The sequence below is a fragment of the Nicotiana sylvestris genome, chromosome 4 (assembly GCF_000393655.2).
Source record: "Nicotiana sylvestris chromosome 4, ASM39365v2, whole genome shotgun sequence".
Classification (NCBI taxonomy): Eukaryota; Viridiplantae; Streptophyta; class Magnoliopsida; order Solanales; family Solanaceae; genus Nicotiana; species Nicotiana sylvestris.
Window position 1 is genome coordinate 126,742,849 of NC_091060.1, and position 22,425 is coordinate 126,765,273.

A 22,425-nucleotide genomic window follows, 5' to 3' on the forward strand; every position below is an offset into this window, starting at 1 on the left:
AGAATAATGTTTCGGGCCTTGGAATCATGACTTACTAGTTGAACCCTGTGGTAATCTTTGAGAAGAAATTTGCTCGGGGGCCGGTGGATGGGGGCTACCTTTGATCTCTTGAAGGCAGTCCCCAAGCAGACATTCGTTCAAATTCGGACCACCTAGAAACGCGCGGCGGGCTTAGTGTGAATAGCTTTATGGTGCTGTTGATATATTTTGAAGAGGGGTCTGTCCGATCTTGGATGGTACCCGGGGCCAAGCCCATACAGGTGGAGTTCAAATGTTTATTTCCTTGGAGCCTAATTCCCTTTTGACAAAAATCCCCCTAGATTGAGTGTCACCTCGGGTCTTGTCATGATGCTATTGGCTTCCTGGAGACTACATTTCCCTTTGATGTAGATCCTCGAGGTCGGGTACCACCTCTGTGTTAGAAAGGGTGTTATCGGTTATTGTTCTTAACCGGCTTTGAGTAAAGCAAACCGTCGTCGTTTTTTCTATATATAAATAGGGTTGTTTCTGCCTTTTTGGGGTTACCCCATTTTAAGCAATTGCCCTTCTCTTTCTACGCTAGGCTTTTGGCACTTCAGCACTAACACGTCTGCATATATTCCAGCTTTTTAATTCCCTAATTTTGTGACCGCCACGGCGGCTATGTCGAGGTCTGTCCGACAGGGAGGGGGAGCTCCGCGTCCGATCTTCAGGACCATCGAGGTCTACTGACTTTGCGGCGTCGATTGACTATGCCCTTGTGTTGTTATTGTCGAGGAAAATGGAGACCGGGTATGGATGAGTTGCATCGTCCGAGTATGGACCGCTGACATTATACCCGAGGTGATCATGCCATTCACTAAGGAATGGAGCTATACTCGTAAGTGGTGCATCTCGTGCATTATCAGTTATGTCTATGGCAAAAGTCGGTTTTGTAGTCGTGCCTTCCTCTCTTCCTCTACAGCGGTTTCATGGGCGCCGAGCGACGTTCATGATCTGCTGGACTGGGTCCGAGAATTGGCGACCCACCCATCCTATGAGGAACGCGAGTGACGAGCTTTGTCCCGGGGCAGGTGGGAAGCAAAATACCATGGTGAGCATTGTGCTATTCCTTCCTTGCTATCACCTACCTTTTCCGTTGACGACATTTCGGGAGATACTAGAAACCCGGGGTCGCATACACTGAGTGACAGTGCTTCGACCAGAGCAGTCTCTTTTTGGGCCAAAGGGACTGGATTGGCAGGTTTGTGTTCTGCCTTCTAGGAAGCCCAACCGCTTCACTTTGCGGTGAGTTTCGGCACAACGTTTTCGAGAATTGCGCCTTCTTTTCCTTACTAAATTTTCTTTTGTAGGCATCAGACATGATCGAGTCTGGGCTACTTCATTTTGAAGCCAGGATATGGAAAGCTCTGGATGAGGAGAGATCTCTAAGGCTCCTTTGTGATAAAAAAGAGGTCGTGTTGGTGCATTCTGCAATGTGAGGCGAGCCTCAACTTAAACCGCGAACACCACCTAAAGAAACGGGTAATTTACCATCGCGGATGAGTGTGTATTTCGCCTTCTGGATCTTGGGTCTAATACATAGTTTATTTCAGTTGTAGAAAAAGATGGAGGCCTTGGAACGCCTTTGAGGTGAAGTTGGCCGGGCCAGGAGTAAGCGTGATAAATTGAAAGCTCGGGCGGAGGCTCAAGCTTTAGGGGGACGAATGCTCCGGCCAAAGTTCCTGCTTTTGAAGCTCAACTTTGTCTAGCTCACGACAGTTCTTTGACTCAGTCAAAAATGATTGTAGAGCTCGAGTCCGAGCTTTCAAAAGTCGGGGTTGAGGTCATTAATGCCCAGGCAAAAGCTGCAGTGAGCCGGACTGAGGCTGACCGGGAGATGGAGATCTATTCAAAGGATGTTGCCGATGCTCAAGCCTAGCTGAGAAGGATCCTCGATCGCGAAGGTAGGATTGAAGAATATGCTCGTTGCAAGTATTGAAGAAAGACCCTCGAGGAGACCCTTGATAGGGGTTTCGCCTTCCCGGAGGAGCTGGCACTAGCAAAGGCGGATGAGCGTGATGCTTGATTGCTTTTGCCTGATGCCGAGGAAAGCGAGGATGAAACCGGCAGGCAGTGGCCCCCAGGGGGAGGACATAGATTTTGTCATCTGTATGTAAGATTTCCAACGCACGCTTGTAGCTGGAGGTTGCATCTCTTGTATGTGTATGAAAGAAAACTTGCTGCTTTACTCCTTTCGCAACATTTTCTGCCCTGATCTTGGCCAGGCGAGCTGGTTCTTGTGTTAGCAGGAATCTTCAGAGTAGTGATGTTGCCCCGGGGCTCATTGGATTGGCGACAATGAATCTCATGTTTTGGGTCGATGCGACCTTTAGTGTAAGCTGGCATTAGAGCTCTTATGCGTTTGCTCACCTGTTTTGGGTTTAGTGTCTGAGTCGGGCTTCGACTCGAGCTCATTCGACCCTCAAGCTTTAATGTTCGCATGGGTGGGAGACAACGACTCTTACGCCTTGGGTCGAAGCGACCTTTTATATGCACGACCCTAAGGCTCATTAAGCTGGCAACAATGGCTCTTATGCTTTGCCCTTAGGCAAGGATAGTTAGCTATTTTGGGTCCTGTCTCCGAATCGAGTTACGATTCAAGCTCATTTTGAACCTCAAGCTTTCAAATTTTAAGCTGGCGACAGTGGCTCTTACGCTTTTGGTTGATGCGACCATTTAGTGTGTATGGCTCTGAGGCTCATTAGGCTGGCGACAATGGCTCTTACGCTTTTCCCTTAGGCATATGTAGGATTTGTTTTCCTCTCGTTAAGGACTTTTCTTGAAATGATTATGCCTGACCCGTCATTGGTTCGGGAAGAACCTCAATTTCAAGTTGTTTGCAGCGATGTTCGAGCACCTCGGAAGGTTTTGCTCGTAGACTGAGTAGCTCGAAGCCTTGTGATTTGGAGCTGACATGGTCGAAACTCTTTTGCTTGTCGAGGGTAGCCTGTTTAACCGGTTCTTTTCAAAGTAAATTTGAAGTAATGGCCTAAGATTTTGTGGCGAGGATCGGGCGTCCCCGAGTTGCGTTAATTCGGCTTATACAGCCGTATGACCGTAGTCATTTATATTTCACCGGAGCCATTTTTGGTCCCAAATGTAGTAGTTTAGGTGTCTATATCGAGGGTATTCCCTTTCGGGAGTCTTACAAATGCATTATATAGCCTAAACTTTAGGACTGAGTTTATGTATGTAGTATGGTCTTACAAAATTTTCATGCCTTTTGAGGTCTTACAGTTTTGTTGATACTTGGTACAAGTATTATTCATGCCTTGCTTGAGGTCTTACAATTTTGTTGATACTTGGTACAAGTATGATTCATGCCTTGATTGAGGTCTTAAAGTTTTTTCTTGTCGTTGATGTCTTACAGGTTTTTCATGTCATTAAGGTCTTACTGTTTTTTCATGCCGTTGAGGTCTTGCAGTTTTTGCATGTCGTTGAGGTCCTACAATTTTTTCATGTTGTTGAGGTCTTACAGTTTTTCATGCCGTTGAGGTCTTACAGATATAGTTACTACCTTATGTAGGTTTTACGGGACTGAGTCTGCCGCTTGGGGTCTTATGGCCTCGTGTTTTGATGAGTCAATGGAGGTGGCGTTTTGATGGCAGTCCCTGAGTCGTCGAGAGCTTCTTGACTCGGGAGCCATTTTTTGTAAACTTTGCATTGCCTCATCGAGGGCTTACGATTTTGGAGATCACGACCCTGAGGTCGTGCGCTTTTCTTATGAGATTTCGAGGCCAGTCCCCGAGTATTTGGGACATTTTTGGCGGAGGAGATGTTTTTGCAAAGGTGCCGAGTCTCTTTTGGAGCGCGAGACGCCTTGACGAAAGATGTTCTTCGATTATTTGACATAAGTGTACATGTATTCATCGTCGGGGGCATGACTATATGGACAAGATTCATTCGACCTTTGGCCCAGTATATTACTATCATATAGGGACCCCGTTCGGTCTCTCTTGGTTTTTCTAAGTGGGTGGCTTCCGGGGGGAATGCCCCCTGTGTTCGGGGCTGATTGAAAAAGAAGCCTCGAACATTTGTTAAGTTTCCCTTAGGTAGCATGCAGATGTTGCCTCGTTAAAAACCTTGCCGGTAAAACCCTTTTTCGGGATAAAAACCTGGTCGAAGGAAAAGTGAGCAAAGGATGCTTTAAAACCTTAAAGTCTTCGAGCTAGGTTAGCGTTCTGACCGCTTTGATCGGGCGCCTGCATAAAGGTTAGTCTGAAATACGAAATGAAAAGGAAGATGGTCATACCTTAATGTGAGATGCGCCGACGATGTTTTGAGGATCGATATGTTCCAATCACTCGAGATGAGGATGCGGTATAGTCCTTTATTTCATTTCAGCTCTTGTGCGGGTGGAGGTGCAAGCGCCAGTGCCACGTCCTGCACTGCGAACATTTCCCTTGTCGCATGCTGTTCATCATTTGGTAAGGAGTGGATGGTACCGCTCTCATGCAGTGTATCCATGGCTGTCCGAATAAGGCATTATACCTAATGTCTTTTTCAATGACATGGAATTTGGCATTTTGGGTCATGCCAGCCATGGTGATCAGGAGGATGATTTCTCCTTTCGTTGTTTAACTTACCATGTTGAATCCATTGAGGAGTTGAGTGGCGGGCACGATTTTGTCAAGCAACCTAAGCTGCTCTATCACCCTCGACCTGATAATGTTGGCCGAGCTACCTGGATCTACGAGTACACATTTTATTTGAAAAGAATTTACAAGGAAAGAGATTACGAGTGCGTCATTGTGAGGTTGAGACAAGATCTTGGTGTCCTATTCGCTGAATGTGAGGGCATCCTCGGGAATATATCCCTGGGTCTGCTTTTCTCTGGTGATGGATATTTTTGTCCTTCTCATTACGGGTTCTTGTGGGGCATCGACGACTCCTATGATCATGTTGTGGATCATTCACCTCGTTGTTATTGGTCGCCTCTCTTTCCCGGAACTAATTTTTGGCTCGATCACTAAGGAATTCCGCGAGATGCCCTTTGCTAAGTAGTCGGGCTACTTCTTCTCAGAGTTGGTGGCAATCCTCGATCCTGTGGCCGTGTGTGTTGTAACCTCGAACACTAAGTTGTGATTCCTTTGTGTGGGATCCGATTTTATAGGCTTTGGCCACTTGGCGTCTCTGATTTTACTCATGGCGAACACGATGTCTGATACATCGACATTGAAGTTGTATTCCGACAAGTGAGGTGCACCTGCTGGTCCTGCATTCCTATCGAATCTGGTTCTATTGATAAGTCCTCGAGGATCCTGCCGTCGATCTATTTTCCGATCGTTGCGAGGTAGGTTTCACCTCGTGGCATTCTTCCTATCTTCGATGTACGGTTGATAGCTTTCTTTGTTTGGTTTTGGTTCCTTCGCCAGGAGCCTGTTTGGGTATACTGAGCCCAAGGGGGCTCCCAACTGGTCATCCTCGGCCCTGATTTTCGACTGGTACCAGTTGTGGATGTCCGACCAGGTCACAGTTGGATACTTGATCAAATTCTATGTCAACTATTTGGAAGCCACCGAGCTTCATTCATTCAGACCTTAAGTGAAAGCCTGCACTGCCCAATCGTCAGAGACTAGCGGTAGCTCCATTCGTTCCATTTGAAAGCGAGACACAAATTCCCACAATATCTCGTTCTCCTTTTGCTTAATTTTGAAAACGTAGGAGTTTCTCATCGCTACTTTGATGGCACCAGCATGTGCCTTTACAAAGGAGTCTGCAAGCATGGCGAATGAATCTATGGAGTTTGGAGCCAAGGTGTGATACCGTATCATTGCCCCCTTCAAGAGTGTTTCCCTAAACTTTTTCAGCAATATGGACTCGATCTCGTCGTTCTTTATATCGTTGACCTTTACCGCGCAAGTGTAGGCAGTAACGTATTCATTGGGTCTGAGGTCCCATTGTACTTTGGGAGCTCCGCATTCTGAACTTCTTTGGAATGGGTTTCGGGGCCGCTTCTTCGGGTAACAGCCTTTGTATGAACTTCTTCGGATCCACTCCCTTCAGGACCGGGGGCGCACCCAGGATCTGGTCGACCCTAGAGTTGTAGGTCTCGACCTTCTTATCGTTGGCTGCTATCATTTTCTCGCCCGATTTGATCCTTTTGGTGAGGTCTTCGAGCATTTTTACGATGGAAAGGTTGGCTATTGATCCGTTATTGCTCGATCTCTCAGGTATCTATTCGGCTGGGAGAGCTGTCCCCAGTGCTACCATGCTGGGAGTCTTCGGGTGGCTTTGCAGTTGAGAGATATCCAGCTTTTATGCGTGCAACATTTCAAAAATAACGTGAAGGCTAAATTCCCGTTCTTCCTGAACTGGGGTTTTTTGGGCTTCCTGTTGGTTACCGTGTCGTACGCTTCTGTCGGTGTGTGAGGTTTCGTCAACCTGCTGTGCGTCTTGCAAACTCGCATCCGCTAGAATCGGTCCAGGTGAGATATCAGGGGTCTATGGCAGCGCGCCAATAATTGGAATAGCCACACCATTTTCTCCGTGGTTTTCAAGGTTGTCGTTCTCAACTCTGTTTACTAAGCCACACATTTTGGCCGAAAGCAGAGATCTTGGACAAGAAAAAGTGTGAAAGATAACTTGCGTTGTGTAATGAAACCAGCAAGAAAATAATCACTATTATTTTTAGCCCCACAGTGGGCGCCAAACTGTTTATCGTGAAAATGGTAATAACAATTAAATTTGTTGATAGGACTCTAAAAATACGTGATTTATTTTTATGCTAGTTGTTCAGCAGTTTATGCTAGGTATGTGAAGTTTAAAGATGGAATACGAACTAAAATAGAGTTATAACCAAATCGAGGTGTTAGATATTCGGGCCTCGGATTGACCGATGAGGGGCCTCGAGGTCGATGCCTGGGATCGGGCTCGAGCTATTGGGGATAACAAGGGAAGGACTAACAGTTAGGATATAATTAAGGGAGGATCTTTATATCCAATAACAAGCAATAAATGAAGAACAAGTATACAATCAACAAATATGAGCAATAATACCGAGAGGATATGTTAGAGAGAAAAGAAAGAGTTCTTGTATATTTCGTGTAGAATAGTTGGAGCAACAAGGTTTACAAAGTGCCAAGGATCCCCCTTATATAGGAGGGGCGATCCCAACATAGTACAAAATGCATTAATGATAAAGATAACGAGATGAGATAGCTGACTAGCTTCATGATGCAGGCGCAAACCAGCTTTATACCAGCCTGATAGACTTAACCGGCCCCGGCTGCATTCTTCGAAACTCCCCACGCCCATTGGGGCCTCGACCAACTTTATCCCCAGGCCGAGTATCGATAGATCTCGGGGGGTGGGGGTGGGTGGGTACTCGGTCCATGGTCTTAACCCTCCGAGGTGACCTCTTGAAATGCCTTGTTAACGAGAAATTGGTTCCCCCGATTTCACCGTACACAATGCTGGCCAACCAAGTCGGGTATTCGACCACTTGGAGAACCTTGGCTTTGATTTTCTTGGTGACCTCCCCTTTTATCTTCAAACTCATATCCGACTTGAACTTTCTGAGCTTCTACTTTACTGATAGGTAGTTTGTGAGCTACTATGGTTGTACTTAAACCGGTCATATCTTCGTAGGACCATGCGAAGATGTCCTCATACTCGTTTAGAAATCTAATATACTCTTTTTTCTCTGATGGTGATAGATAAATGCTTATACGAGTTTCCTTGACCATTTCCGAATCTCCTAAGTTAACGGTATCAGTTTCTTCCAAATTAGACTTTGGTGTTTTTTCAAAGTTCTCTACTTCTCTGACGATTTCCTAAGGTATTATATCATATTCCAGATCCTCAGAATTATTGTCCTTATGTTGCATTGTCTCATTACATGTCATAGTCGTAGGTTCATCAGGATATGTAATAATTATGCTGAAAAGCAATATAGAAAGATAATAATAAATATAAAAAGCAATAATGCATTAATAAAACTTTTCAAAACGTCAACAAGTGAGACTCGGTGGCTCTAGTAATTATTTCAAACAAAATACTAAAAAATTTCTCAAATTCTCAAAACTATTTGAAAATAATTCATGTTAATTTTCTAGGCTGCCCAGGAACTCGATGGGCCCAGGATGTGTAGCGGTCCAGTTCTTCAGGATAACTCCTTCTTCCACGGTTTGAATGGTAAGGTCTTCCTCCTCCTCACCCTCCTCAATAATTGCACTGCAATCCATGTCTTCTTCATCTAGGAACAACTTCCTCATGCCAACCAAAACCTCATCTTCCTCAGATCTCCACATCATGTTAGCCTGATGGAATATTTGGTGTAGAGGTGGTACAGATTGTTCTAGTGGATAATAAGGAGCACGCGATGGTGGTGACCAATCCTGATATTCTTGCCATGTGTATTCAGATCTGAGTCCAAAAGTCATGCCATGGTACTGTGGTTGTACGGGTTTGGTGATCCCTTGAAGATTTTTGCCTAGACCTTGCCGGGTTTATAGCCGGTCCACAACATGCTTTCTATCTTGTTGCTCCACCATCGTACCTTTTCAATTGCGTTGACTCGTTCAATGCGATGGCATATTTCTCCGCCCTACTTCTTTCTATTTTTAATGATTAGAACGGTCTGATTGGTGTAGATGGGGTTACTTCCATCTCCATGGATGTTCACCTCTTGTTGATTCTACTCAAACTTTATAGCCTGATACAGATTTGAACCCACTACCCCGACGGCATGTATCAATGGTCTTCCCTTCAATAGGATGTAAGTAGTAGATATACCTAGCACTTGGAACTCGACATCAAACCAAGTCAAACCCATCTGTAGACTGAGGTTTATTTCTCCAATGGTGGCTCTCTAAGATCCATCAAATGCCTTCACATTCATGCTTCCCATTCGTATCTCGTGCAGGCCTTTACTTAGTCTCTTTAGAGTGGTCAATAGATATATATTGAGACTTGAAATTCCATCTATCAAGAACTTGACGATGAACTTATCTTCAAATTACACTATGATATGCAATGCCCTGTTGTGACTCAGTCCTTCTAGTGGTAATTCATCTTCATGAAAAGTGATTTGTGGCTCTCCAATACTTGTCCGACCATGTTAATCATTTCTCCACTAGTGATGTCGGTGGGTACATAAGCTTCAGTAAACACCTTCATCAAAGCATTCATGTGCGCGTCTGAGTTTTGTAGCAGTGATAAGATGGATATCTGAGCAGGAGTTTTGTTCAAATGGTCAACAACAGAGTACTCCCTTGCTACTATCTTCCTCGAAAGATCGTCAGTGCCAGCCTCGACAACAGGCAACTTAGGCACAACTTCCTTGCTTGTTCCTCCAAGATTCTCAGGTGTATAAACTCTGGTTGTTCTGGTCATACCTTGCACAACACTTATTTCCTCCATTTTTGCTTTTCCCTTTCTTCTTGTCTCTGCAACATAATTCCATGGGACGACATCAGACTTGTAAGATGGTGTTGGAGATACCATCACAATGAAGGGTGCAGTTACCTCAACTTCAAATGGCGCCTAGGTTTGTACCACAACTGGCGTGAGGGGGACCGTAGATGTTTTAGGAGAGTCTCCCTCTTAATGAGCCCAATTGACCCATCTTGATCCCATTCTTGTCAGTTTCTATCACATTCACTTCCTCACATCTGTGATCCAAGATAGGATTATTACGAACATTTTCTACAGCTTCCTTTTCCTCTATAACCATAGTATCGATCATCGTCTGAATCTTGTCTTTCAATGTGTGACACTTCTCAATAGTATGACACTTCATGCCTGTATGATAATCACATATTTTGTTGGGGTTGATCCATTGAGAGGGATTTTCCATAACAACAACAAGAATATGAGTGACATAACCAGCGGCCATTATTCTCTCATACAATTGGTCTATGGGTTCAGCAATTGGGGTGTATTGTGCAGGAGGTCTGCGGTCAAAATTTGGATGTGGCTTCAGGTAGTATTGGCAGGCGGGTGGTGGTGAATGGTAATATACAGGTTGAGTATTATAGGTATGTTAGGTGGTAGTAGGGTGTTGGTATCTTGGGGGTGAGGGTTGATATATGGGTGAAGGTGCTTGGTATGTGAAGGGAGACTTAGGGCCCTGGGCTAACGTCACGACACCCACTTATTTCTTTTTCGAAATGTCTCCTGATTGCAGAGCTTTATTAGTGGCCTACAGTGCCTAAAAATTGGTCACCATCCCATTCTTAATTCCTTCTTATATTCTTTCTCGTATCTTGATGATATCAGAGAACTTATGATTTTAAATGACCATCAACCTTTTGTAATACTACAGATATTGAGTTCTAATAAAGAACTTGGTCATTTGTTCTTCTTCAAGTGATGAACTTACCTTTGCGCCTTCTAATATCTAACGAGTAGCATACTCATGGAAGGTTTCTGTCGGCTTCTTCCTGAGGTTTTTAATGTAGAAAATGTCTAGTGCATTTTATGTGTTGAATCTGAATCTATCCATGAAATCTGATGCCATACTCACCCAACTAACACTTTTTTTTGGGTTTTGAATTATATACCAAGACAATGAGTCTCCTATGAGTCTTCACATGAAAAGTTTCATATGGATTTGTTCATACTTTCCCACTCCTACAAGCTTGTCGCAATATGTTCTTAGATGCACCTTCGAATCACCAGTACCATCAAACATTTCAAACTTGGGAGGTTTGTTATCCTCCAGTAGTTCCACATCTGGCTGGATACATAGCACCTCATAGTTTATACCTTCAACACCTCTACCGCCTTCAACACTCTAGACTCTACCAGTGAGCTTCTTGAGTTCTTCCACCCTGTTTTTGATGAGCATGTCCTTCTCAGTTGATTTGGGTATGAATAGGGTTTGCTGCGGCGAATAAGGTAAGGTTTCCACATATATCAGGTTGCTTTGATGGGTTCCTGGAACTTGGATATACGGGTGGTCGTTGGTCGAGTTTTGGGGATATAGAATAGGTTGTGGTGCATTTTAGGAAGTGTGATAGGTAGTGGTTTGTGGCTATTGAGTTGGATGATGGTGGTGTTGTTGAGGGGTTGGTACTTGTGGTAGTTTAAGGTTCTAGGGAGGTGCGGGATACTGCTGCGGTGCGGGAGAATTTAGTGGTGGGTTTTTTGTTTTGTGTGTTTTGCGGTGGTATTTGGTTCTGGGTAGTCGGGTATTGCTGCTTGATGTAGGAAACATTGAGGGTTAGGGAGAGAATAGCCAAATTCGGACCTGCTCAAGCTCGCCCTGTAGTTCTAGGATTTTCTGCTCCAAATGTAAGACCAACTCATTCTGTCCCGGAGTACTTCGGCCATCTGAAATTTCAACGTTTTCCGCCATAGTAGCGTTGTCTTTCCTGATACCATTTAAATCATCCATTTTTTCTTTTCCTTTGACTGTGCCTTTGGGATCTCTTGGTGGGGGAGGAGGTGGAGGACCTCTGGATCTGGTGTGGTATGTTGATGATGCCAGTATAGACGAACAACCTTTAGGAATGGGAATAATAAAAAAAGAAAGTAAAAAGGTAATCAAGTTCGTAAGGAGAAATATAAGAGCGTTCGCAATATTTAAACATGTTACACAAAGTCATGCAATAATTCGCGTCCTAATTTGGGGACCTCATTGTGGTTGAGGTAGACCTAAGCGACACATAGACTTAGAGAAAATTGATGTCAATATTTGCATCATTTCATTAATGCGAAAAATGAGTCAAACCTTTCCTGAATCGACAATAATAATAAAGTTGCTAATGGCGCTTAGCCTTATAGCATTGAAATCTAAATCTAAGCTAGAAAGCACTAAAGAACATCATCTCTTAGTCTAATTGGTCCCTGGAGGACCTTCTCCATGCTTGGCTTTTTTGACGCCATCAATCAGGTTCCCCAGATCGCGCATATCCAACAACCAGTAGGATTTTGCTAGATGTCTTGCTTCACTGCCATCCATGCCTTGGCAATCTGAGAGTCTTTTTCTCATCTTCCCCTCTAGATCCATCAATCCTTGTTCCAAGTATTCTAATATTTTCGTCGACTTAGTGGGAATATCCTTCCATTCCCTTATCGCCTCCATGTTCACTTTGTGCTACTCCAAATGTTTAGCTTCGGACTCGAACACCGTTTTGCGTAGCCTCTTGTAATTAACTTGTGCCTTAGATACTTCATTTATGATCACGTCCTTCAAATTGATTCCTAGATTGATGTCTTGCGCTACGTTGTCTTCCAACCATGATCGATAGTAGTACATATAACTCGTGTGATACCTATCTGGCTCAATAGTCTCTCCTTCCACGATGATCTTTTGGTTCCATATATATTGCACCTCGAACTTGAATAGAATGACATCTCCCTTGAAATCTACTTTGTACCGGACCATGTTGGAAACCCGAGGTATGACTTGTTTCCTTCAAGTCTGTCTCATTACTATTATAGGAGCGTAAGGATAAATGCCTCACAGCCCGTTCAGTACTAAATGAGTAGTCCCCCTTGATCGAATGATGAACTCATTACTAGGGAACCATTCAAACATCCAATGTACCTTCTCGTCTATTAGATTACTGAAGAAACGCACCCAACTTACAATATTTCCAGGTTGTGTAAACCTGTCTAGGATGAACGTCACTTTCTTTGGGTGATGGCTGGCTATGTAGTCATTCAGTGGCCTTCGCAGAAGCTCTTGACGATACTCTCCCTTCTGAAAGTGTTCTAGCAGCCAGACTTGTAATAACAGATTATAACCCTCAAAGTTTCCAAATCCCTTCTTGCACCGATCTAGAGCGGGGTACATCTCAGCTAAGATTATAGGGATGATGGTAAAATTTTGTACCTCGATGCCCTCCATCAACGTCCTGACGACCATGGCCAAGCGATTATGTATCCTTCCCCCTTTCAATGGAGATATCAGCAACCCCAAAAAGTAGACGAAGAACACATAAGCTCGGCAATTCACCCAACCAAAGGAAGTAATGGTGAGTTGAAGACGATACGACTTGATATGCCCATAACGCTCGTAAAATAAATTCAAAAGGTATGTATGATTTCTTTAGACAGAGCAGCTCATCATTCTTCTTAAAACCCATCATTTTTAGAAAACCACGAGGAGTGATATTCTTTGGTACCAGTAATCCCGGACTATAGGATAGGATTCATTTCTATATCGCCAAATCGAAAAATAGCTCTTTTGTCATCCCAGAACATGGTAGCAGCCTCAATCAATTCCCCATTTTGTCAAATGTCTAGCAGGGATGGCATGTCACCAAGTATTCCTCTCATATGATTTTCGTCGCAAGGTGCAAGGCCTTTCCACCAGTCAAGTAGCAAAGGTGGGATAATTTGGACCATACCCAACATGGGGATTTCATGCCTTTTTCTGCAAACAAACAAAAGTTAGCCCTTTCCCCTCCAGAGTTTACTACTTACGTAATAATGATCAACACATTCGCATATTTTCTCCAAGTAATGCACATAATATGATAGTATCCATTGGGATTGTGGAAATCCCATCGGACTTTGGACAAGGTTCATCTTAGCCAGTTCTTATGTTAATAATGCTTTAGTCTGTACTAGGTTTACCATGATGCATATACATTTTAAATTGGAGTAGGGTTTCTAGAAGGGTCTAGACGGGTACTCTCAAGTGGACAAATTGAGTGGGAAAGTCACGGTACCATCGATCACACCGCTGATCGACTAGTCTACCTCAAGTAAGCGTTTCCGATTTAAAAGGGTAATTTTCTGTAAAGCGCGGACACTCATCATGCGCCACTATGTTGATAATTGGCACGAGTGGAGTATGATGTGGAGCATGTTTTATGCAGAAATAATAACACATTGCCAAGTATTTGCATGATAAAATACGTAAAACCAGTAAATAAAATAGCAAAAGTAAACATGAAAAGAAGAAAGAAGTCAGTTTAACTCATGAAAAATGTGTGAGAATGTAAGGAAGCAGGTAGGGAAATAGGGATGGGAGAGTCATGATATAGCAGTCTTAGACAAGATGAAAAGAGATGGAGAGTGGTCATAGCAAACAAAGGAGAATAGGGTAAAGAATGTCATAGAAAATGTAAACATATAAAGGTGAATAGGGAAGGGATGCGCATGCCGTAGCAAATTTTAACAAATAAAGGTGAATAGGGGAAGGGACGTGCATGTCATAGAAAATGTAAACAAATAAAGGTGAATAAGGGATGCACATATAACAAAGAAAGCAATCCACATAAGTCAAGTCTGTTATGGTAAGAGCCTAAGTGTATGTCACGACCCAAACCGGACCGCGACGGGCACCCAATATCTTACTCAACCGAGTACCTGCATAACGTATCTTTTCATGTCATACTATCATAGATAACTGAGCTGGAAGGCTACCGTGAGATAAGTAGAATACAACATGTGATTCCAACTTATACACAAGACATACGGGCCTATAAGACCAACATAACCACTCGTACACTAAACATAGGCCAATAAGGCCATACAATCTTTTATGTAAATGACATCTGTCTAAATCATACTAACCAAACAAGAAACTTTGAAGCAAATAGAGTGTACCAACATCTTCCGCTGAGCTAATAGCTTACTTGGAGGGCTCTCGACCTGTCTATCGGTACTTCCTGGCATGAAACGCTGCGTCCCTGAGCAAAACGAACGTCAGTACCAATTTTGTACCGAGTATGTAAGGAATGAAAATCAGTAAATAATAGGCATGAGAGAAAGATAGAGTAAAAGACTCGACATATACGTTTGCACAGCTCTGTGAATCACTTAATATTATAATGTCATGCATATGTGTTTAACTGTCATACCATGCATGAGTATATGCGTTCATAACACCATCAAGCCTCTGAGGGCATCCCATCATATCATCTCGGCCATTGTGGCATTCATCAATGTATACCAGCTGATTAGGTGGTTGTGCATATATAATGCTGTAACCTTTTCCCATATCCCATAAATACATATAATATACATATATACGCTTATATAATGCCATCTGGTCATGGGTCAATGTACATGAATGCAATGCATGAGAAGTACGTCAATAAAATCTTTCGAAGTGTCATAAGACCATTATGCTTTTGGTTAATATCATGAAATAAACTTTATCAACTTACTTATTTTCTGAGACCCATGAATAGATCATAAAATAATAGGACATATAGGAAATTATGAACATAAGCATCTCTAGTATTTCTATGAATAGAGTCATTTATGAAAATTGTGCATTTGCTCGTTTCGTTTGTGTCGTATAGATCATGTAAAAACAAAGAAGGGATAGCCTTAACATACATGAGTTGGTTCTCCAGATAATCCCTCTAACACACGACAATCGCGCCAAAACACGTGACGACAAGACCGGAGTAGGAAAAATTTGTATGATGTTCTTTAGAAAGATTGCACCATATTCCTGTAGAATCGCAAAATCCCGTTTCTAATTTTTCTAAGAAGTTTCGTATGAACTTAAGTAACTTACATTACTATCAAGTATCATCTTGGAGGAAACCTTCGTGTTGAACCTTTTCATTAAATTTATAGACACCAAAACGAATTGAAAATGGGTTTTAAGTCTTTTTGGAATGAAATGTTGTTTTGTATTCCAATTCCTAGAAATGAAGTGTCTTGCCATTATCAATTAGGTTGTCACCTTTCCATTCAATTGTAAGAGACATGAATATGGACAAGGCCTTGATGCCACGTGGGGGTGGGATGGGAAAATTTTAATCTTATCCTATAATCAATTAATTAATTAGGTAATATACCGCTACCCGATAATTAACTAATTACACGTGTAATTAAGAATTATCTTAAATTACTTAAAATTTTACCTATTTTTAATACACTTTATACACCTTAACATCATGGCCATGTGGTACCTTGTATGGTACTAGTCCATAAATACCATGTATTTTAGCTCGGGCCAAATTTATCACAAAATGATAAATTTCGACGAAAATCATTTTCTTTGATTTGCGTACCCTCTCACCTTCATGAATTTAGTTATCCCTTGTTTGAAATAGCATAATACTTGTATGCTCAAAATAATCTCATTCACGAGCTTCTGTCGATTAACTTTACAACGAAACCTTAATGTCTGAAAATGCAGTATGTAACATATCATTCCCGAGCTTCCATCAATTTACTTATGGCGTACTTTCATGTACGAAAGCATGGGGTGTAACGATGTTGTATACAGCTAAAATCATAGAGCCCGATTTTATGGTCATTTTGGTACTTTGTAAGCCCATCCCTAGAAGGCTCGAGGCTGAGCTCAAGGTTCGAACCCGAGGGTTCTCAATGTTCGTCCTCGGGGAAATGCGAATCGGTGGTTATGATGGACAAACGGGAAGTTCCCAAGGCACATGGTTAAAGCTGACCAAGCCTATTAGGCTAGTACAAAGCCCTTACCGTGGTATTAAATGGTTGTACCAGCATCGTATCTTTGTAATTAATGCATTTATACTATGTTGGGATTTCCTCTCATGTATAAAGGGGACCCTTATCATTTTTGTAACATAGATGATATTCAATACAAGAACAAGAACATTCTCTGCTCTCTAACTTAAACACATTCTCCCTTGATTTTATTTATTACGTTGCTTACATTTATTATGTTTCATTTATTTCACTTCATTTATTACTCATCATTGATCATAAAGAGCCCTAATCAAAGATCTTAGAACTGTTAGTACTTCATCAACCACCCACAGCCTAGCGCATAGCTCGACCCCAAGGCCCCATATAGGCTAGCTCGAGACCCCGATTCTTGGCTACTCAGTTTGCATAGCAATCTATCTTCAAGATCTTACCTTATTTTCCAGACTCACGCTTAGAATCTATTTCCTAACAACTAGCATTAAAATAAATCACGTATTTTTAGAATCACAAAATCAAATCTAATTGTAATTACCATTTTCAAGGTAAACAGTTTGGCGCCCACCGTGGGGGCTAAAAATAATAGTGATTGTTTTCGTGTTGGTTTGCTAAATATTGCAAGTTATCCTTCACATTTTTTCTTGTCCAAGAATCTTTGATTTCAGGTCAAAATGTCTAAATCAGTGAATGCACATGAAAACAACGGTCCTGAGGACCATGGAGAGAATGGTGTAGTTGTTCCAGGTGTTGATCTACCACAACGTAACCATGAGGATGCACCAGAACCAATTCCCGTAGATGTGGTCTCACGCGACGCGCAACACGTCGATATAAGCTCCCACACTAATAGGAGTATACGCCAAGAAAACCAACAAGATGCTCAAAAGACCCCGGCTCGAGAGGAACAAGAGGTTAGCCTTCATGTTATCTTTGAGATGTTACAGGCACAGTAGCTGGCGATTGCTCAGTTGTAAAGCCACCAAAAAACTCCAATCACAGCAGCACCGAAAATGGCCCCTCGAGCCGAACAGGTAGCAGAAAGATCAAGCAACAACGGGTCATCAACCGACCCCGCTATCATAAAGCTGCTCAAGGACCTAACAAAGAGGATTGAATCGGGTAAAAAGAAGATAGAAGCCAATGACAAAAAGGTGGAGACCTACAATTCAAGGGTCCACCAAATTCCGAGCGCATCCTCGATCCTGAAGGGTGTAGATTCAAAGAAATTCGTACACAAGCCATTCCCATCAAATGCTGCTCCAAAGCCCATCCCGAAGAAATTCAGGATGCCCGATCTTCTAAAGTACAACAGAACCTCGGACCCAAATGAGCACCTCACTGCTTACACATGTGCGGTGAAGGGCAATGACCTAAAGGACGATGAGATTGAATCTGTCCTGCTAAAAACGTTTGGAGAAACACTTGCAAAAGAGTCCATGATGTGGTATCACAACCTAGCCTCGAATTTGATAGACTCATTTGCCATGCTGGCAGATTCTTTTATAAAGGCATATGTCGGTGCCATCAAGGTTGCTACAAGAAAATCTGACATCTTCAAAATCAAACAAAGAGAAAACGAAATGTTGTAGGAGTTTGTATCTCGCTTTCAAATGGAGCGAATGGAATTACCACCAGTCTCTTATGACTGGGTAGTGCAGGCCTTCACCCAATATTTGAACAAACAAAGCTCAGTGTCCAAAAACGAAATCAATCAAAGATTATGGTCGAGGTAGACCAACTAGGAGCCCCCTCGGGTTCAGTATATCCTAGTAGGATATTGGCAAAGGAACTAAGGCTAAAGAAGGAAAGGTATCAACCATACACTGAAGATTGAAGAAACGCCCCAAGGCTTATCCAAAATGACCGAAGGATAGATCGAGGTCAGAATCGCCGGGGACTCGTGAGCAGATCCGGATTCGACAAACATACAAGACCGATGGAGGCACACCGATTGTCAGAATACAACTTCAACATTGATGTTTCGGACATCGTATCTGCCAACGGTAAAATTAGAGACATCAGGTGGCCAAAACCTGTACTATTAGATCTGTCGCAAAGGAACCCTAACTTGGTGTGCGAATTTCACGGCACACATGAGCATAGGACCGAAGATTGCAGACAGCTCCAAGAAGAAGTAGCCCGACTAATCAACAAAGGGCACCTCAAAGAGTTCCTCAGTGACCGAGCCAAGAATCAATTTCGAGAAAGAGAACCAAATAGGAAAAATGAAACAGATGAGCCGCAACATGTCATCCACATGATCGACATCCCATAGGAACCCATTGTCAAAAGAACAAAAATATCCATCACCAGGGAGAAGCAAACTCGAGGTTACATACCCGAGGATGCTCTTACATTTAGGGACGAGGACAACGAGACCCTGTCTTAGCCTCATAACGACACATTGGTAATTTCTTTTCTTGTAAATACATTTCAAATTAAGCGTGCACTTGGGGATCAAGGTAGCTCGGCCAATATTATCAGGTCGAGGGTGGTGTAGCTGCTCGGACTTCTCGACCAGATCATGCCTGCCTCTTGAGTCCTCAACGGATTTAACATGGCGAGTGAAATGACAAAGGGGGAAATCACCCTTTCGGTCAACGTGGCCGGCACAACCCATCAACTGCATGAGAGCAGTACCATCAACTCTTCATCAAATGATGAATTTTCCAATAACGGACGGAATAAAACTATATACAGGGAGCAGCATGCAGCGAGAGAGATGTTCGCGGTGCACGACGTGACATCGGCATCGACACCTTCAACATCAAAGGAGACAAAGGATAAGAAAATAGAGAAGTAGCAATCATTAGCTACATTCTTGGTTGCACCCGAGTCTATTTGCAAAGGACCGTACCGTGTCCTTGGAGCAAACATTTGAAGAATATCGAGGCTCAAAGCGCCATCACTACTAAGGTATAACCGTCTCCCTTTTTTATTTTATGTTTTATACTAACCTATGTGCAGGAGTCCGGTTAGGACAATCGAAGCATTCTCCAGCTTGAAGACCTTAGGTTTTAAAGCATGTGTTGCACTCTTTTCCTTCGATCGGATTTTATCCCAAGAAGGGTTTTACAGGGCAAGGTTTTTAATGAGGCAACATTAGTATGCTACCCAAGGAGGACATACCAAGTATTCAAGGCTTCTCTTCAATCAACCTCGAACACTGGGGGGCATCCTTCCGGGAGATCAACTTCTTGAAGAAGTCAAGATGAGCCAAAACGGGTCTCGATAGGAAAATGATGTATCGGGCCAAACGTTCGAATGAACTGTGTCCGCATAGAATAATTGAATCCTTGATGACGAAAACATGTGTACTTGTACCAAGTAATCATAGGATTATCTTTTACCACCAAAAACGCTTCGCGCTTCAAAGAAATCTGCTATTTTTACAAGAAATAGCTCCAGTGCAAGAAATTTCCCAAACACTCGGGGACTGACATCAAGAACTTGAAGCGATCAGACCTCCGGGTCAGAAACTTCAAACTTGTAAGCCCTCTATGAGGCAACATCAAAGTGTTCAAAGGATGGCTTCAGAGCCAAAAAAGCGCTCGATGTCTCAGGGACTATCGCCGATTGTCACCCATCGAGCTGTTAAAAACTCGAGGCCATAGTATTTCTTGCGGGCAATCTTGAGCTCATGAGACCTCCATAAGGCAATGCCAAATTTGTATGACCTCAAGCAATGCATGAATCATACTTGTACCAAGAATCTGTAAGACCTCAAGCAAGGCATGAATTATATTTATACCAGGTAACCTATCTGTAAGACCTCAAGCAAGGCATGTTAAAATTTATAAGACCTTACAAAAGGCATGATCCCGATCTTAAATTTAAGGCTATATATTTGAACTTGTAAGACCCCTAAAAAGGCATACCCTCAATATAGACGACGAAGCTAATTCACTCGGAGACTAAAAGGCTATCGCCAAACACAATGACTATGGTCATAAGGCTCCGGCCAAACTAACGCGACTCGGGGACACCTGACCGTCGCCATAAAATAACACGCCTTCAATTACATCAAAAATTCTTCAAAAAGAACCGATTAATTAGGCTACCCTCGGTATAAGCAAAAGAGCTTCGACCATGTCAGCTCCAAACATCAGGCTTCGAAACAATTCAACCATCGAGTGAGACCTCCCAAGGTGCTCATTTATCGCTGGATAATGGCTCAGAACTGAGGTTCTTATCGAACTGTCGAAGAGTCGGGTGAACACAAAAACTTTAAAAAGTCTTTAACGAGGGAAAAAGCCTACATTAGAGGTCGTACCGACCCAACGTATAAGAGCCTAAGCGCAGACCTATATTAGAGGTCGTACCGACATAACGCATAAGAGACTAAATGCCAGCCTATATTAGCGGTCGTACCGACCCAACGCATGAGAGCCTAAGCGTCAGCCTATATTAGAGGTCGTACCAACCCAATGTATAAGAGCCTAAGCGACAACCTATATTAGAAGTCGTACTAACCCAATGCGTAAGAGCCTAAGCGACAGCCTATATTAGAAGTCGTACCGAACCAACACGTAAGAGTCTAAGCGCCAGCCTATATTAGAGGTTGTACCGACCCAATGTGTAAGAGGCTAAGCGCCAGCCTATATTAGAGGTCATATCGACCCAACATGTAAGAGCCTAAGCTCCATCCTATTTAGAGGTCGTATCGACCCAACGCGTAAGAGCCTAAGCACCAGCCTATATTAGAGGTTGTATCGACCCAACGCATAAAAGCCTAAGTGCTAGCCTATATTAGAGGTCGTACCAACCCAACGCGTAAGGGCCTAAGAGCCAGCTTAAAATTCAAAAACTTATGGGTCATTGAGCTTGAGTCGAAATCCGACTCAAAGATTGATCTTGAAACAATTAACTAAAAACGCCTTAGGGAAAATGTGTAAGAGCCTACGAGCCAGCCTGACATGCCTCAGGGCCGATTTGTTAACCAAAGGGTTTTATCTCAAAGTCCAATTCATACGGCTAATCGCCAACAAATTCAAAACAAAATAAAGACATACACAATCAAAGGGAAAATTCATGAAAGATGAAGCTTAAAGGCTTCCTTTGATAAGTATATCTGAAATAATATGTGGCTTCATTTACAAAGTTCTCTAAGAACACTGTACGCAGAATTAAAAAAAAAAGCTTAGTCTACTTTCCACTTGGGGACTGCAGCTCTATCGGCCTCTTCCTCAATATCTTCGGCATTGGACATGAAGAATTTGGCGTCGTATTCATCCGCCTTGGCCTGAACTATCTCTTCCAAGAGATCGAAGCCCCTAACATGGATCTCCTCGAGGGTTTCCCTCTGAGATCTGCACTGGGAATATTCATTACTTCTGCTCTCCCTATCGGAAGCCCCTCTCAACTCAGCCCGAGCATCGGCAACGTCCGGGCACTTTCTTGTCAGCCTTAGCTCGAATCTCTTCAGCTTCAGCCTGATCGTCCATGACCTCGGCCTTCATCTTCAAAAGGTCATACTCGAGCCTTGCAATCATGCTCATCTAGACCAAGATATTTTCACGAGCATTCCGGAGTTGCACCTCGAGGGTAGAAGCCTTGGCCAAAGCATTCTTCTTGGCCACAACTTGGGCATCTTTCTAAGCCTTTAGCTCATTACACTCATACTTGGCGTGACCAACTTCGTCCCAAAGGCATTCCAGGTCCTCCATATTTCTTTGCAACTAAAGTATCAAAGTATTAATCTCCGAGAGTAGAAGAAGAAACATGTATCCCTCGAAATAAAGGATACCTGTCTCTCGAGGTAGCTTTCGTAGTTCCCTCGTACCACAAGTATACAAACTCTTTTCCCCTTTTGTCGCAAAGAAGCCTGAGGGATTTCTCCCCATCCAAGGCTTTTTGCAACCAGGCTTCGCAGCGGAGCAGCTCAGTCTTGAGCTTGTTAAAGGCCTATGAAAAAGAAGCCCAGTAAGAAAATGAATGTGCCCAAATTGAAAAACCAACAAAATCAACCAAAACTCACCACAGAACAAAGCCATTGAGCCTCCTCAAAAATTTAGCGTACATCTACTGGTCTGGTCTCATTGGCCCCAGTTGAACCGCCCCTGATGGTGATATGAA